Source organism: Talpa europaea (assembly GCF_964194135.1).
Source record: "Talpa europaea genome assembly, chromosome: 8".
In the NCBI taxonomy this organism is placed as follows: domain Eukaryota; kingdom Metazoa; phylum Chordata; class Mammalia; order Eulipotyphla; family Talpidae; genus Talpa; species Talpa europaea.
The window spans coordinates 88,436,423-88,453,740 of NC_140075.1; positions in this window are offsets into that span (position 1 = coordinate 88,436,423).

Consider the following 17,318-nt stretch of genomic DNA (forward strand, 5'->3'; position numbering starts at 1 on the left):
GGAGGTGCTCACTGGTGTCCTCCTGTTTCCTCAGGCAGCATTAGCTATTTATGCATATAAGAAGGGGTACAGGCCAGAGGTATGGGGGGTGAGAGGATTCACCAGAGACAGAGTGGGGAACAGAACAGGCAGATTTACTGAAATACACTGCTGAGGGGAGCAGCGGGCAAGACAGGAGAGGTCTACTTCACCATGTGGGTAGCTCCCTGGCTGGCCAGGATCAAACCTGTGCTGCAAAGGCCTCAGATAGAGTCACAGTGCTGTGCTCAACCCCTTGTGCCACCAGGGAGGCCCTTAGGGTTTCTTTTAAAGCGGGCTTCCCTTTCCAGGGCCCTGCTCCATCACTCCCAGGCCCTGAATGCGCTTGTCCCGCCCCTTTTCTTAGTGGAGCCTGCTTTCAGCTGGAATGTCTATGGAATGGGATTTGCTAGAGCTAAGGCACAGTAAGGTTCTAGAGGCTATTAAATCAAGTGACAAGTGACAAGTTCAACTTTGAACTGCATTCCTCAAACAGTGTATCATTTCTCTTAACTCCTCCCATAGAAGCATCCAATGGTGAACTTCTAGAAATCCTACCAGAAAAAGTTTGAAGGGAAAATAGAATTCTCCTGGTATTCCTCAGTTTTCACCATGCTTGCCTGACAAGGCAGGGCCTGTGCTGCATATTCCAATATTCAGAGGTAGCTGCCTATGTTCCAGGATTTAGGATCCATTTGGCTAGTGCTTTCCCCCTATAAAGTCTTACAACCAGGAGCAGCAAAGATATAGTCTTAACAGAATACAGTGTAACAAAGGTGGTGGCTAATGACTGAGCTCACTGCATTTTTCTCTCTGGCTCACACCCCAGATTTTATCATGATTGTTGCAAAGTGGGTTCCAGAAATGAGAGCCATGCTAAAGGAGATCCACAGCTCAGCTGACCTAGGTAGAGCTGGGGCTACAAGAAATCTGTTTATTTTAACTGACTTTAAAATGACTCAAGCGCTGTTTACTGTCTCTGGTTATGTTGCTTAGAAACCTCATAATTTTGACTTGAATCCAAGTTACAAATGGAACATTTGGAAAACTCTGAAAAAATGTTCTTGGAACCCTACCATCCTTCAGGAAACTTTTTTCCATGTTAACTCGGCATCTCTCTCATACATATGTACAAGCTCATAGATATAACTGAAGACTTTATTTTTGGTTATTGGTGAAAAGAAAAGAAAAAATATTTTATTCCTTTCCCCAATTTCTTGACTCAGATGATTAAAACAAAGACACTTCCACTGAATCGGTGGTGTTGTAAAGAAATCTTTCAACTTCCTTTCTGATATTTATTCTCCCTAGGGAAGAAGAGAGACTAAAACCAGTGAGCCCCACATCAAGCAGGGTCAACAATGTCTCAGCAACCACCATCCATGCGTTGGCCTCTCTGTGTCGCTGGCCTCCTCTAGGGATATGGACCCCTGCCTGTACCCACCTTTCCTCCACTCTGTAAGCCTGCGGGGGAAGCCCATGCCCCCTAAAGTAAAGGTCTGTGCTTGTCCAGTGACTTTGCCATCAGGTTGAAAAATGCAATTCAAGGCACAGAATCTTTTTTGAGAAAAAGAAAATTCTGTAAATATATCTGGTGTAAAAATTCTGTAAATATATCTGGAGACATATTGTGATGATTATTTTGCAATACAGACAATGATCAAATCATATCCTAAAGTGGAAACTAATACAATGTTAAAACAATTATACCTCAGCTTAAAAAAAAGGAAGGCTCTCTTGGGCCCTACCTAGTCCAAGCTACATCCTCTGGTACTGCATTATGTGCATTCTTATTCCTACAGCTCTCTCTCAGTCTTTTCAGAATGTGAGAGAAGAGTATGATTCTCTCAAGTCCGACAGATTAGCGTAATGAATCATGGAATAGTAGCATTTTCACACCTGGAAGAAATCTTAGAGACCATGCTAGATAATTCCCTCAGGTTCTGTGAGCAAACAAAGTGCTGGAAGCATGAAGCTACTTGTCCAAAGTTACTCAGATACTTAATGACCAAAGAGAGATGAAAGAACTCAGTTCTCTGGATTTCAGGCTCAGTGATCTTTCCATTACTGCTGGCTTTGAATAGGGCCAGCCTCTGTCAGAGGCACTTGAAATCTTTGTATCTGGCTCCTGCCAACACCTTGGAGGACTTCAACACACAAAGAAAGATACCCCTTTAGCAACCAGGTCTCTCAATTCTGATTTTCTTCATCTCCAATGAGACTTTGCCTCACATGAGCCAATGGCTGTCAGGGTCTTGCACAGAATATTGTCATTAGTCAAAACCTTCTCCTCCTCAATCACTAACTTAAATTTATTTACTTCCTAGTCTCCTGGTCACCCTTCCTTCCATTTAAATCATCACCATTGCAACTATCAGATCTGAGACCTCCAACGACTGACATTTTCTCTTCATGTCCTACAATTTTTTCCACTTTCTCAATATTAACTAGATTCTAGAGCTCTTGATTTCCATCACTCTTCTTATTCATTCCAGTAAACCTACGGACCTTCCATCTTTTCCTTGACCCTGACAGCACAACCTGGAATGAATCTAACTATTCACCATTCCCTTTCCTGAACAAGCAGATGAATATTGCTGAAACTCACACAGCTGGGAGATCTGTACCTCTATAAACCCAGGTCTGCAGCTTTCCCTGTGCTGGCAGCAGAGCCTAGTGATCCTGCTGTGTTCCTCTGGCCATCTAATTCTCCCATCTGTGATGGCAATGTAAAAATTTGTCCATATGCCTTCAAACTCTGGATCCCTTTCCTCTCAACAACAGATACTTCGGTGTTGAGACAAAATATAAATCACTCGGAAGAGCACCTCAACTCTGCATAACTAAATTCATTCCCTTCTCCTTTCATCACAAGGCAGGAGGCATACCTCAGTCAGTCCCTCCACTCATGCTCAGGAGCCCATCTCTCTCATTGGTGCAACAACATGACATACTCTAGTATTTTAAAGTGTGGCGCCCCATCCATATAAAGCCTCTCCCTCTATAATAGATTTGTTCAATAAGCATCTAAATATGTTACAGTATCTTTTTTTTTTTTTTTTGAGGCAGGAGAGGTCTGCTGCGCCATGTGGGAATCTCCCTGGCCTGCCAGGAATTGAACCCACGCTGCAGAGGCTGCAGACAGGTTCACAGCACTGCACTCAACCTGCTGCAACACTGGGGTGGCCCAGTTACAGTATCTTATTCAAAATAAATAGAAATGTAGACAGAAATGCTCCCTCCATTCCATGTTATACCTCTATTACCCTCTCTCCTATCTTCGCAGTAAATAGGTCTACACTCTCTGCCTCTATTTCTTCACCTCCCTTCTCTCCTTAATTCCAAGCTACTTGCTTCCCCATATGCTCCTGTAATTGCCCCTTCCCAACTAATAATTCCTTTCTCTTCTTATCTTACTTGCTTTTTCCACAGTATCCATCCCAGTGGGCCATACCTTCCATCCTGCCACATGAAGATGACATTGCAACTCTCTTCATTTTCTTCCTAATCCCCCAGCTCTTTCTCAGTCTCACTGCTTGGTTTTGGTGGGTGCCGTGATTACCTCCTCTATGTCCAGGCTACTTTATTTTGATAAACAAACCAGCATTGTCCGGGTCCTTGAGCTGCAGTCCTCAGGCTTATAGCCAATTAACAACGGAGAACTTGACTTCCATCTCAACATTTGCGTGGGGTGTTGGTCAAATGAAGCACCATAATTCCATTCCATTCAGAGGTGGGAATGCGACTCAATTCTAGCCAGTGAAGGAGCTTTTACCTGGTACTTTGGAGTAAAAACCTTCTCCTTCTCTGAGAAAATAATAGACCTACTCTACTTGGCATGGACTGGAGGCATGGGCCCTTGGAACTGTATACAGTCATCCTGCTGCCAGCCTTAAAAGGAAGCCAACCCCACTGAAGGCTGTACACACAATGGAAAGAAATTGAGAAAGTGATGGCATCATTAATCTGCTGAATCTAATCATCCCTGAAGCCCATGTTGCCACTGGAATTCCCCAATACATAATCTTTATTGTTCAAACCAGTCTAGCTTGGCCCAATGATTTGCAATCAAACTCATTGTTTGTGATTCATTAACTGGTCTTTTATCTTGGATTTCCTCTAGGCACCAGTCATTTTTCTCTCCTTATTAAGTTTCATCTACTCTCATGGCTCCAGTAGCCATTTATATGTTGACAATCAATATGATATGTCTAGACCAGAACATTCCTCTAATCACTAAACATATAGTATGTCCAATAACTAAGTGTCTCCCCCTGGATGACTCACAGGTAACTAAAAGTTATCATATTCAGAACTAAAATTATCTATTCCTGCCCTCTCCCCCCAAAAACTCACATAAACCTGTTTCTCCTGCAGGGTTCCCTGGTTTAATAAATAAACCAAACCTGAAATTTTGGAGTCATATATATCTTTCCCTCTTCCTTATCCCTCATATTCAATCATCATAGTCTGCTCTTTCTACCTCTGAAGTAATTCTAAACCATGTGTTATTTTTCTCCATTCTTACTGCCTTTACTTTAGCCCAAACCGCCAATATCTTTGCCTGAAATTTGCAATAACCTCTCCAATCTGATCCTCCTACCTCTACACTAGCTCCTCTCTAATGTGTTATCAACTTTGCAAATTTCCCTCAGGAAATTTGTAAAATGGAAATTTGACCATGCTATTCTCTGCTTAAACTCTTAGAAAGTCCAAACTCATTATAGTTAATATCATCATTTCACATTAATTCTGCCCTCAAACAATAAGAACAGAAGCAACCATAATCTCTTTTTATTTCTTTTTTTTTTTTGGTTCATTTATAAAACTCTTACAATGCTATGTTCTGGGTAAGTGTTTCATTTACTCTTCCCAAAACACCAGAAAGAAACTACTGTATAGCCATTCACTTACAAGAAAGGAAACTGGGGTTTTGGGTATTTTTCCCAAGGTTCCCCAGCTGGAAATTGAACCATTAGGAGTGGAGCCCCGGGTTGCTCCATTCCAGAGTAAAGTGAATTATAAACTGCCACTTAGCATGACCACAAGCCCCTGTGTGATTTGGTCTTTCCTTACCATTCTAGCTTCATCTCAGGAAACTCTTCCCTAGGTTAATAATCCAGTTTCTTGTTCCTCAAATATGTAGCCCTTCCTCACTATTTTTTTTTTTTCTATCTGGAACATTCTCTGAAATGCTCAGTCACCAGGACTTTCTGATGCAGTACCTCATGAATATCACCAAAGACCCAGGTTCTTCATTCTCTCTGCTGTCCATACAACCTCTGCTTCCTGCTCAGCTAGACTCCTATCATAGGTGTAAGGTGGCTGGCTAGGAGGAGATGGCAACATGCTTCCTCTTCCACATGTGGTTGAAGAGAGAAAAGTGTCCTTCCCCAGCTAAGGAATAGCGTTTCTTCCCTCAACTTAATTAGGCCAATTTAAGTCATGAATTCTGTACTGCCTAGCAAATAATTGTCACCAAAGGTATGCCATATGTGTCAAAGGGCATGAGATTCCTTGTGTGGCTTAGACCAATTAGTATGCATCCAGGAGCAGAGACTGATTCCTCAGACTGTATTGCTGTGATGCCATGGCCAAGGGGGTAGAATAAATGCTGATGTGTCAGTCATATTCTCAACAGCAGCCCTTTGTTAAGCTAGGTCCCAATGATAGTGAATTAGTTCATTCAGTGTATCTTTTTTGGATTCCAGACACTGAGGTAGGCACTAGGTTTGGTAAGGTGAACAAAATAAGCAGGATTACTGTTTTTGTGGAGTTGCCAGCTTAGTAGGAGGGACAGAGTTCAACTGCAGACCAGCAAACATGTAACTACAATGTGTGGTGGGTGGTTTATGGGAGAACAGGTTACTTTGAGAACCTGTTCAAAGGCCACCTTGAAGAAGTACTGTTCAGCTCAGACATGAAGGACGAACAAAAAGTAGCCAGGCAATGGGAGAAAGAAACAACAAGCTGTAGCAAGCAGAATACCCCAGGGTTACTAAAAGACAATCACTTCATTTCACTGATCATTTGCCTCTTTAGTTTTCCATTCCAAATGATATGAACATCTGTGCAGACTTGTAAGGTAATATAGATTTTTGAAACCTGTACAGACTTACCTTGCTTTATTGCCCTTCTCTTTATTGCAACTCACAGATACTGTGTTTTTTACAAAGTGAAGGTTTGTGGCAACTCTGCATTGAGCAAGCCTACTGGCAGCATTTTCCCAAAAACAAGGAGCACTTTATGTCTCTGTCATATTTAATTATAGCACATGCATTATTGTTTTAAGAATAATGCTATTATTGCACTCTTAATAGATTACAATATAGTATAAATGTAACTTTTATATATGATGGGACGCCAAGAGTGTCATGTGAGTCACTTAGTTATGCAATTTGCTTTATTGGAGTGGTCTGGAACTCAACCTGCAATATCGCTAAGGTGTGTCCATGTTATCGATGTAAAGGTATCACTTACAGCAGATATACAGGAGAAAGGAGGCCAGAAAGTCAAGGATGGTGAGGTAAGTAATATCTCGCTTATATAAAGAAGACTTGAAACACTGACTACATTGATTGACCTGAAAGTGAAAGTATAAACAACTTATTAAAATTTTTTAAAAGAGAAACTTCAGGTTTAAGATAGCAAAATAGGCACAGGCTCTGGATTTTTGTCCCTTTCTAGTTCCAAAGAAGTAAAAATAAAGAAATACTAAGATGAAGGTAATTGGACCTCCCTGGTGGCGCAAGGGTTAAGTCTCAGCACTATGAGGCAGTTGGCAGCCACTGTGGCGCAAGTTCGATCCCTGGCCAGGGAGCTGACCCACATGGCACAGCAGACCTCTCCTGTCTCGCCTACTGCTCCCCTCAGCAGTGTCTTTCAGTAGATTCACCTGTTCTGCTCCCCACTCTTGTCTCTGGTAAATCCTCTCACCGCCCCCACCCACTCCTCTGGCCTGCACCCCAGCTCTTGCATGCATAAATAAATAGGATAAATCTTTAAAAAAAACAATGAGGAAAATTGTAATAAGAGAGTGGAAGAAACAGTGAAGACCCTGTCATGTGGTTTTGGGGCACTTGATACCAAGATTAACATGATAAAGATGTTAGTTGTTCCGAAGAGACAATCTTAGGCTCTATTAATAGATGTTTCTCTGCTTTCTGTCAAGTATAAATAAAGAAGTGAACGGAGTGTCCTTTTCAATTATTCTCTCCCACCCTCACCCCAGTAATAAATGCCTAGACCTGAAGCCAGATAGGAAAAAGCTAACCATGTTCATATTCTTGTGTTTCATCACCACAACCGACTGTCACCCAACTCTAAAGTAAAAGAAACCAGGGGTATTTCCCTAAAAGACTTCAGAAGTGTCTGAATTGTTTAGTAACTTCATCTAAAATGAAATGCTTGAATGATGCTACAAGCTACAATATTTTGCAAAAAAGAATGTTCAGAAATAATGCATTTTATGTCATAGCAGCTGACATTCACTGAGCCAACAGAACCTGATAATTTAAAGCTTGGTGTTGTTTTGGGGGAAATTGGAGAAATTCTTCCAAGTAGGCAAAGGGGTTTGCTCCTCACCTACTTGGCAGCAAAGCACAGGCAGTACAAGGTGAACCCACACATTTGGCAGCAGCTGGGAGATAAATTCAGTCCTAGGTGAGGACATTTAGAAGCACCATCCATGGGAAATCTGAAAGGAGTGAAGCCTTCCAGCAGGAAAGCTCAGCTCTAAAGCACTTTGCTGTCTGTGGTTGGCCTCAGTTTTAAGCCTCCGCCATTTTCAATCAAAAGTGAGCCTCGTGCAGTTGCTTTCAGAATTGTCAGCAGAGTGAAAAGATTATTAGATTTAAAACCCAAGAGAGGAAGTGGGCAAAGACTACTTTCAGATATTTTCTGCACCAAAAGATTCAGATGGCATGCTGGCAGGACAGTTTGAAGTTTCATGCACATGGATTTTATCCAACCTGAGTCTTAAAAAAGTCTGAGTTAGTCTCTGACAGACTTCCAAACCCAGCTCTGGAAATTTCCCAGCTTTTAATCATGGGAATAATGATAACGCCTATTACACAGGGTTGATTTGGGATAGGATGTACATTTTGGACACAGTGGTACACTGCCCTTCTCCATCCTCTCTTACCTATATCTGTATCCTTTCCATCACCTTTAGGTTTTGTATTCTATGAAGAATTTCCTGCACACACAGAGGGGAGGAGAACAGCATGTGAATGTGAAGATGGAGGCCGAGATGGAAGTGATGTGTCTACAAGTCAAGGACTCCTGGCAACCACTACAAGCTGGGAGAGAGGTATGGTACAGATTTTCTCTCAGGGCTTCTGGAAGAAATCAACCCTGCTGACACCTGATTTCAGACTTCTGGCTTCCAAAACTGTGAAAGAATAAACCCTTGTATCTCTTCGTCACTAAAATTGTGGTCATCTGTCACAGCAACCTTAGGAAGCAAAAAGAGCATTTCACGTGAAAACTGAAAATATGCATTTTGATTTACATGTTTTGCTAATTGATGTATGAAGTGTGAGTTACACGCTTCTCTACATGAAACTTAGGTGTAAGACTTTGCACCTTAAACAGGCTGATGTTTTCATACTCTCAGGAAATGTTGCAGTGAGAGACTTCACTCTGTAAAGTGAGAGACAAATTATTCTTTTTAAAAAACATCTGGGCATACATATCAAGCAGTGCACCCTGAAGCTTTAACATTTTGTTTGTTTATAGAAAGTATTCAGCCTGTCTTTCAATGACCAAGGATCTATCCTTTGGTTTGTAATGGTATGTGAATGGAAGTTTGTGATATTTGATTGCAGGAAGTAAGATCACACTATGCTGTGATAACTTTGAATATTATCTGTCCCTGCTGTCCTCAGTTGATGGCAATATGATCTTTCCTTCCAACTCTGGAGTAAAACCACTAGTACCTCTATGCAGCATTTTTTTTTAAAGATTTATTTATTTATTATTCATGCATGCAAGCACTGGGTACAGTCAGAAGCACGGGAAGGTGAGAGAATTCACCAGAGCCAGAGCGGGGAGCAGAGCAGGCAGAAGGACCGAAGTACACTGCTGAGGGGAGCAGCGGGCGGCCGGAGAGGTCTGCGTGCCATGTGGGACCCTCCTCCGGTGGCCGGGGAGCAGCCGGGGATCCAACTGGCGCTGCAGAGGCTGCGGGCAGCTTCGCAACCCAGCACTCAACCGCTGCGCCACCGGGGAGGCCCTTAACCCACATTGTTTCCTGGCGCACCAGGTCCTCTGACCATCCTTTTGATAGTCTCACTCCTTCCACCCTCCAGACATGCCTTTCTGATTTCCCGTCTACTGCTGTCTGCTCTGTGGACTTATTTTTTCCTCCTTAGCTTAACTTTAAAATGTTTTTTAAGGTCTCAGCTCTCATCCTCAGTTCCATTTCATAAGTATTGTAAGCATCAGCTAATACCCTGGACACGATGATCAATGCTGTAGAGGCAAAGAGGAATAAGATCTGCATAGCATGAGAGGGGCATAGAAATGAACGAGTAATCTGCTCTGTACCTACAAGCTGCAATAAAAGTGTGTACAGGTGACTCACCCACAGAGCTGCAGAGGATGAAGTAGCAAACTCTGTCTTCTCTCTTTACCTTCTCGTCCAAGTGTCTTCATTGCATTGTTTCAAGAGCAAGAGCTGGAGGTTCACCCAATCAGATTCCAACAGGGAAATTTATTATTGTGTTACTGTAATAATATATATGGGGCAATAAAGGACAAAGTATGTCACTGGGAGGAAGGAGCAGGATGAGCTCCATTTTCCTTATCATTTATACTACATTAAGAGGGCATGAATATTGTGGAAGCCATGCAGCTCTTGGGTCCAGGAATGGCAAGACCATCAAGAAGGTCACGCATATTGCCAAGTGTGAAAAATCTCATGGATTTGACTTGTGCTTTATCTTAATCACCATCATTCCTTCTATAGCTCCGAAGAGAACCCTTTCATCCCCATCTGCCTGAAATAACTTATAATTTTTATGCTCTGCCTACAGTTCTTTGGATTTCATATTTTCCTTATCCCCTTCCCAGCCTAGCTGGGTTGCAGCGTAAGTTTGTGATTGTGAAAGATATAATAAATAACAAAAAAGAGAAAGAAGTTGAGAAAAAATAATCTTACTGCTATTCTGAGGCCCTTTGGAAAAAGTAAAAGAATTTTGAAGGAGTGTAGGCCAAGGGCCTGAGCATTTTGCCCAGATGATATGTCTAAAAACAAAGAGAAAGATTACTATGAAAATATTAAGTTAAGCATTATCATACACAAAAAAAAATCTTTTTAAAAAACTCTAGTAGATGAAATTACAAGGACTGCAATGGTAAGTAAAGCTAGCAGCTACTCTGTTTCTGTAAACCCCAAATTAACATCTGTCTTCAGGATCAGAGGTGTCTGTGATGGGAGCTGTGCTGCGGTGTCCCAGTCCTGTCTTCAGTGGTTAACTGTTAAGGTCAACTCAAACCTGAAGTCAGTAAATAAATTGGTCCTTGGCATAACTATGACAAAATCAAGAAGCAGATTATCTCAATGGTCTCTCTTAGCACAATAGTTCAAGAACTCTGCCATTACCTGCAAAAAGGATTTGATTTAAAGCTACCCTGTTTGAAAACATTTCAAAGCAGCAAGTAACTTGCTTGGTGTAGGGTAGGTAAAAGGTATCGGGCTTTTCTGCCCTCCCGCCATCAGGATAGATGATGGATCCTTGCGGTCCTGAATGCATGCCTGATGGCGGGCACCTGGAGTAGGGTGTGGGCATAGGTAGATGGGATTCGACTGGGCTTTTAAGGAGGCATCACGGGGACGCCAGCAGAAGCCGAGAGAGAAGCAGAGCCATGAGAAGAGCAGAGAGAAGCAGAGAGAAGGCCGAAGAGCCCAGACAGAGTGAAGACCTGCTGGGGGCTGGGAGGCCTGCCAGCCTCCTGGCCCCCCATCATCCCTGCCTGCTGTGTACGGGGCAAATCCCAATAAAAGCCTGCAAAAAGCCACTGAGGGCTCTGACTCCTCCTTCACCCAGTCTGCTGGATCAGAAAACCTGCACCGTGTCCATTCCTGCCTTTACACTTGGTTTTTAAACAATTTCCTCCGTAATTGGGATGAAGAAAGAGATCGTCCATTTTTACTCATTTTTAATAAAAAGGACATGCTACTAACAGGGGAAACCAGGACATTTTAGATCATGCTAAAAGGAAGAGCCAAAGGGTCATCATGTCATCATATGTCACAGTGTCATATGTCATAATGTCAGAGTGGCATAGATGTCATCTCCGCTGTGAACATTTTCATTACTCTCTACTGCAAGAGAGAATTAATGTTTCCTGTGACCCTTGTCTGGATTTCATAAAATTTATGTTATTGCACATATCTCACTCTGCTGTAGTGGTTTTGTTTTGTTTTTTTAATGTGTCTGTCTCCTGAACTGGATTGTAAACTATTTAAGGGTAGAGGCATTTTGCACCATTTGTACTCTCTCTGTTTGTTCTGGCTTGACCTTGTAGCTGCCTGATGAACTAATTATACTAAACTTAACTTTAAAAAGGACTCTCTGTGTTCTCCAGAGAATGTTACTGGCACAGGAATACTCCAAGTTAAAGAATATGCTTGCATTTTAGTGACCGGAACTCTGATACCTAAGTAGGAACAACGTCTAAAGCAAAGCCAAGTATCCTGACAGAACTTTAAATCCAATGTTCTGGGTTTTTGAGAATCTATCCCCATTGCTTGCTGCCTTTGTCTGTTAACTGTTGGTGATTGCTTAATGGTCTCCAGCTGTTTTCAATTCCAAGCCTCTACATTTTTTATCCATTTACTAAAAAGCATTGAGTGGCTTATAAGGAAGTATTTTGAATGGAATTATTTCTTAGGTTCACCAGCCAGTTTTGTACCCCGGACACCATCCACCCCAAACACAGTGTAACTTCACTAAGCTATCTGAGAATTCCATCCATCATCTTACATTCCAGAGTGACCCAGAATTCCCCTTTCATGTATCAGCTCAGCACAACCATCCATCCCAAGGTTTGTCAGCAATGTTGGTTCTACTCTGCTTTCCTTCAAACGTAATGTCCATCTCTGAAAAATCCATGAACTTGAAATTTCTACGGAAAAGCCACTGATATAGCCCAGCCCATCGATCTTCCTATGGAAAATATGGTAGAAAAAATGACTTAACGATGACTTTATTCAATCCCCAATAGCCCAATAGAAAGAATCCCATTCCATGAGAGAATGTCCATGATAGAATTGTCCTAATAAAATCAAGTTCACATAGCATATTTTTGCCTGGATATTTAGCTGAGTGTCGGTGCCTGGAGGAAAGAACAGAGGACTAGACGCAGTGAGTTCAGGTTCCATCCTGGAGCTAGCTCTGCGATCTTGGTCAAATGACTTACTTCTGTCACTGTTGATTTCACCAGACAGGTACTTGAGCTAAGCAAAAACAATGAACTGTACTGAACCTATGCTGAAGTTACTTTTATTTAGTGTCAAAAACTGAAAGGTGTGAGATTATACCCAACTTGAGATCTCAAGTGTTAGGGCACTGTGATTTTTCATGGATGATGACAAAAACCTGGAATCACTGGGTCAGTGGACCAAAGGCATCATTATTATGACAGAGCAAGCAGCATGGGAACCTATGTATCTGTGCCAGTTCTTTTTGTTTCCAATTTGTATGGTAATGACACAGAAAGGTCCAGGAGGAAGCCTTCACCCAGTTGGTTGTATTTCAGGGCAGGAACCCTGAGTTTAGGGAAACTGAATCTTTTAGAATGAGCAATAATCATCCCTGCCTTTGCCCCAGAGGGAGGCACTTTATTTCCCAATGTTGTTTTGCTATACAAATATCATTGAAAGGATGGTCCAGAAGAAAAAGTAATCAAAGCCTAGCGCATAAGGCATGCAAAAATGTAAGATACCTATGGAGAATTGTCTCTCAGAATTTGGCATCCTTTATATAAAAGTATACCACACAAACATATCACTTTACCTGGAAAACAATTTCCAGAAGGTTTACTTAACTGTGCTCTTTCTTAGAAATAAGATTTAATGCAAATCATACCATGCTTTTTCCTTTAAGCTTCACTCTTCATAGAAGCCTTGTTCTCACAAATACCAAGTACTACTATTATATTTATTAAATGTAATTTCATGTTGCGTTAGCATCTACTTTTATTTCAGGCTCTAATATGGACCAGACACTGTCCTTGATCTGTGCTTGACCCATATTTTCTCCTTTTATCTTCGAAAATACTACAGGTAGATATTATTTTATAGATGTTGGAAACTGAAGCTAAGTAAGTCATCAAGATCAAGGTATCTCTGCTTCCTACAGCCATGCTCTTCCACTAACCTGTATGGTTGGCTTAGCAGCCCACAGATCCCTTGAGTGGGGTGGTGTGGCCTGATGCCTAAGGAACAGCCATTGACAAAGCTCACCAGGTGCTGCCTGAACACCAATCTTTCTCATTGTCTAAGCCAGTGCATTAGTTTTTAAGATGTGTGAGAAATAACTAAGAAGGATATGATAATGCAGATTCTTAAGCCTCAATCCAAGAAACTGATTAAACTAATCTTTGCTGTGACATAATAATCTCTATTTTCAACAAACTCTTCAGAGTGTTTTAATATAGATAGTCCTTGAACCTCATCAGAGAAACACTGAAACTGCAAGCTATGAAGAGAATAAGACAACGTTGCTGTGATATTGGCACTTTAATAAGAAATATTTACTTGGTCTTTGCCCCTGTTTCTGGCACAGAGCTCCTAAATCCCTTGGAATTTCCGAAGTGACAGAGCTATAGAATTGTCTTTCGTTAGTTAATGAGGTGGTTTTTGGACCTGATGGTAAGTGTTTGCCTGTGGGATGATCTTGGGATTAGAAGGTTGGAATCCCCACTTCACCTTCCATCCCCACCACCACCACATCCGCTCCTTGGGGGAAGGGAGGAGGCATGGAGATGGAGCTCAATCACCAACAACCCTGATTAATCAATCCTGCCTATGTAATAAAGCCACCCATAAAAACCCAAAAGGACAGGTTACTGAGAGCTTCTAGTTGGTTGCACACCTTCTGAGGAGATTCGAGGAGGGTGGTGAGCTTACAGCACCATGAAAGCTCCACACTCCCTTACCTCCCCTTGCATCTCTTCCATCTGGCTATTACTGACATATTCTTTTTTAATACCTAGTTATCTAGTAAGTACAAGTTTTCTCTGAGTTCTGTGAACCACACCAGCAAATTCATCAAACCCAAGGAAGGAGTCATGGGGACACCTGGTTTACAGCCATCCGGTCAGCTCAGGGACTATTTGGACTTCTCTTAGTGTCTGAAGTAGGAGAAGGGAAGTCTGGTAGGACTGAGTCCTCAACCTGTAACCCAAGGAGGAGGGTCATTGGAACCTCTAGTCAGTAGCCAGGTGGTCAGAAGCACCATGACAGCTTTGGTTTGTGATTGGCACTGAAGTAGAGGGCAGTTGTGTCGAACTGAGCACTTCACCTGTGGGATACAATGCTAAATCCAGATATAGTGTCCAAATTGTATTGAATTATAGGATATGAAATTGGAGAATTGCTTGTTGGTGTGGGGGCACACACACACAATCACACACACACATATTGACATCGCTTATCAGATTTCTTTTAGTTGCCTCTTTCAAACAGATTACAGTTTTACAAATGTGAGATGGCTTATTAATTTGTAGAGCTATTAAGAAATTAATCAGAAGAAACCATGAAAAAAAGCAAAAATTAACCATCTGTGAGGTTTGACTTGGAAAAAATAATATCCAAAATATGTAAAAACAGAAGCAATCATATTGGCTATATCAAGTTATAGATTAAGTTCTAGACACTAGCCTATTCATAAGAAAAATTCATTTCATACTTCTCAATGTTTTTATGAGAAACAGTGAAAAGTCAAGGCAGAGAAATGCTGTGAGCCTCTCTGAATCTCAGGAAAATGGAAATAATAAAGTCAGCTTCATAGGGTTGCCATAAAGATTATAATTATTTTTCAAGTGTTTAATATAGTGTTTGTGCAAAAGTTTTATAATTTTTCAAGTCTGTCTTTACTCGATCTGAATACAAATCATTGATATTTTATCTAAAGATTTCATATGTAGCTCTAATCTAGTGAGAAATGAGACAAATATTTTATTTTATTTTTTTTTTCATAAATTTTATTGATATATTCCCCATACAATTGCAGCCCCCCCATTCTGACCCCAATCCCTCCCCTCCTGCCCCCGCCCCCCTAAAAGTGTCTCTGGTTCATAGTTTTTTGTTGATTTTGTTTTTCACTTTCTTATAGTTATTCATTTTCCTGGTCCCTTATTTAAGTTTTCTAGATTCCTGCTATGAGTGAGACCATCCGGTATTTTTCTTTTTCTTTTTGGCTTATTTCGCTGAGCATGATTCCTTCCAGCGCCATCCATGTTGCTGCAAATTGCATGTGTTTATCTTTTTTGAATGCTGAGTAATATTCCATGGTATATATGTACCACATCTTCTTGATCCAGTCATCTATTTTTGGGCATTTGGGTTGTTTCCAAAGCTTAGCTATTGTAAACAGTGCTGCTATAAACATAGGGGTGCAGGTGTTCTTTGGAATTGATGTTTCTGTGTCCTTTGGGTAAATACCTAGGAGTGGAATTGCTGGATCACATGGAAGCTCTATGTTTAGTAGGTCCAGAAATCTCCACACAGCTTTCCACAGTGGTTGGACCAGTTTGCACTCCCACCAACAGTGCAGAAGAGTTCCTTTTTCTCCACACCCTCGCCAACATTTGTTGTTGCTAGTTTTTTTAATATGTGCCATTCTCACTGGTGTAAGATGGTATCTCATGGTAGTTTTGATTTGCATTTCCCTGATGACAAGTGATGTTGAACATTTTTTCATATGCCTGTTGGCCATTTGCATTTCCTCTTCAGAGAAGTTTCTTTTTAGCTCTTCTGCCCATTTTTTGACTGGATTATTTTCTTTGTTGTTGTTGAGTCTCATCAGCTCTTTGCAGATTTTTGTGATCAGTCCTTTATCATTAGTGTTGGGTGCAAAAATGTTCTCCCAGTTGGTGGGGTTTCTCTTTGTTTTTGTTATTGTCTCTTTTGCTGTGCAAAAGCTCTTTAATTTGATGTAGTCCCAGCTGTTTATCTTTGCCTTCGCTATCACTGCTTTGGGTGATGTGTCTGTAAAGATGTCTTTGATGTGCAAATCACGTAGTGTTTCGCCTATATTTCCTTCTATATATTTTATGGTTTCAGGTCTTATGTCTAGTTCTTTAATCCATTTTGAGTTGATTTTTGTGTATGGTGTGAGGTAGTGGTCAAGCTTCATTCTTTTGCATGTAGCGACCCAGTTTTCCCAGCACCATTTATTGTACAAACTTTCTTTGCTCCAATGCATAGTCTTTGCTCCTTTGTCAAAGATTAGTTGACCATAAATCTGTGGGTTTATTTCTGGATTTTCTATTCGATTCCATTGGTCTGTATGTCTGTTCTTGTTCCAATACCATGCAGTTTTGATGATTATGGCTTTGTAGTATAGTTTGAAGTCTGGGAGTGTGATGCCTCCATTCCCTTCTTTTTTTTTCAGGAGAGCTTTGGCTATTCGGGGTTTTTTGTGATTCCATATGAATTTCATCAATAATTGTTCTAATTCTTTGAAGAATGACATTGAAATTTTGATTGGAATAGCATTGAATCTGTATATTGCTTTTGGAAGGATGGCCATTTTAATAATGTTTATTCTTCCAATCCATGAGCAGGGGATGTCTCTCCATTTCTTTGTGTCTTCTTCTATTTCTTTTAACAGTGTTTTATAGTTTTCTTTGTATAGGTCCTTTACCTCTTTTGTTAGATTTATTCCTAAATATTTGATTTTTTTTGGTTTCAATAACAAAAGGGATGGTTTTTTTGATTTCTTCTTCTTCAGATTTATTGTTTGTGTATAGGAAGGCTACTGACTTTTGCGTGTTGATTTTGTATCCTGCCACTTTACTGAACTGATTGATGAGTTGAATTAGCTTTTCTGTGGAGTTTTTGGGGTTCTCTATGTATAATATCATATCGTCTGCAAACAGTGATAGTTTGACTTCTTCTTTTCCTATTTGGATTCCTTGGATGTCTTTCTCTTGTCTTATTGCCCTGGCTAGGACTTCCAGTATTATATTGAAAAGCAGTGGTGAGAGTGGACATCCTTGTCTTGTTCCAGATCTTAATGGAATTGCTTTCAGCTTTTCACCATTGAGAATGATACTGGCTGTTGGCT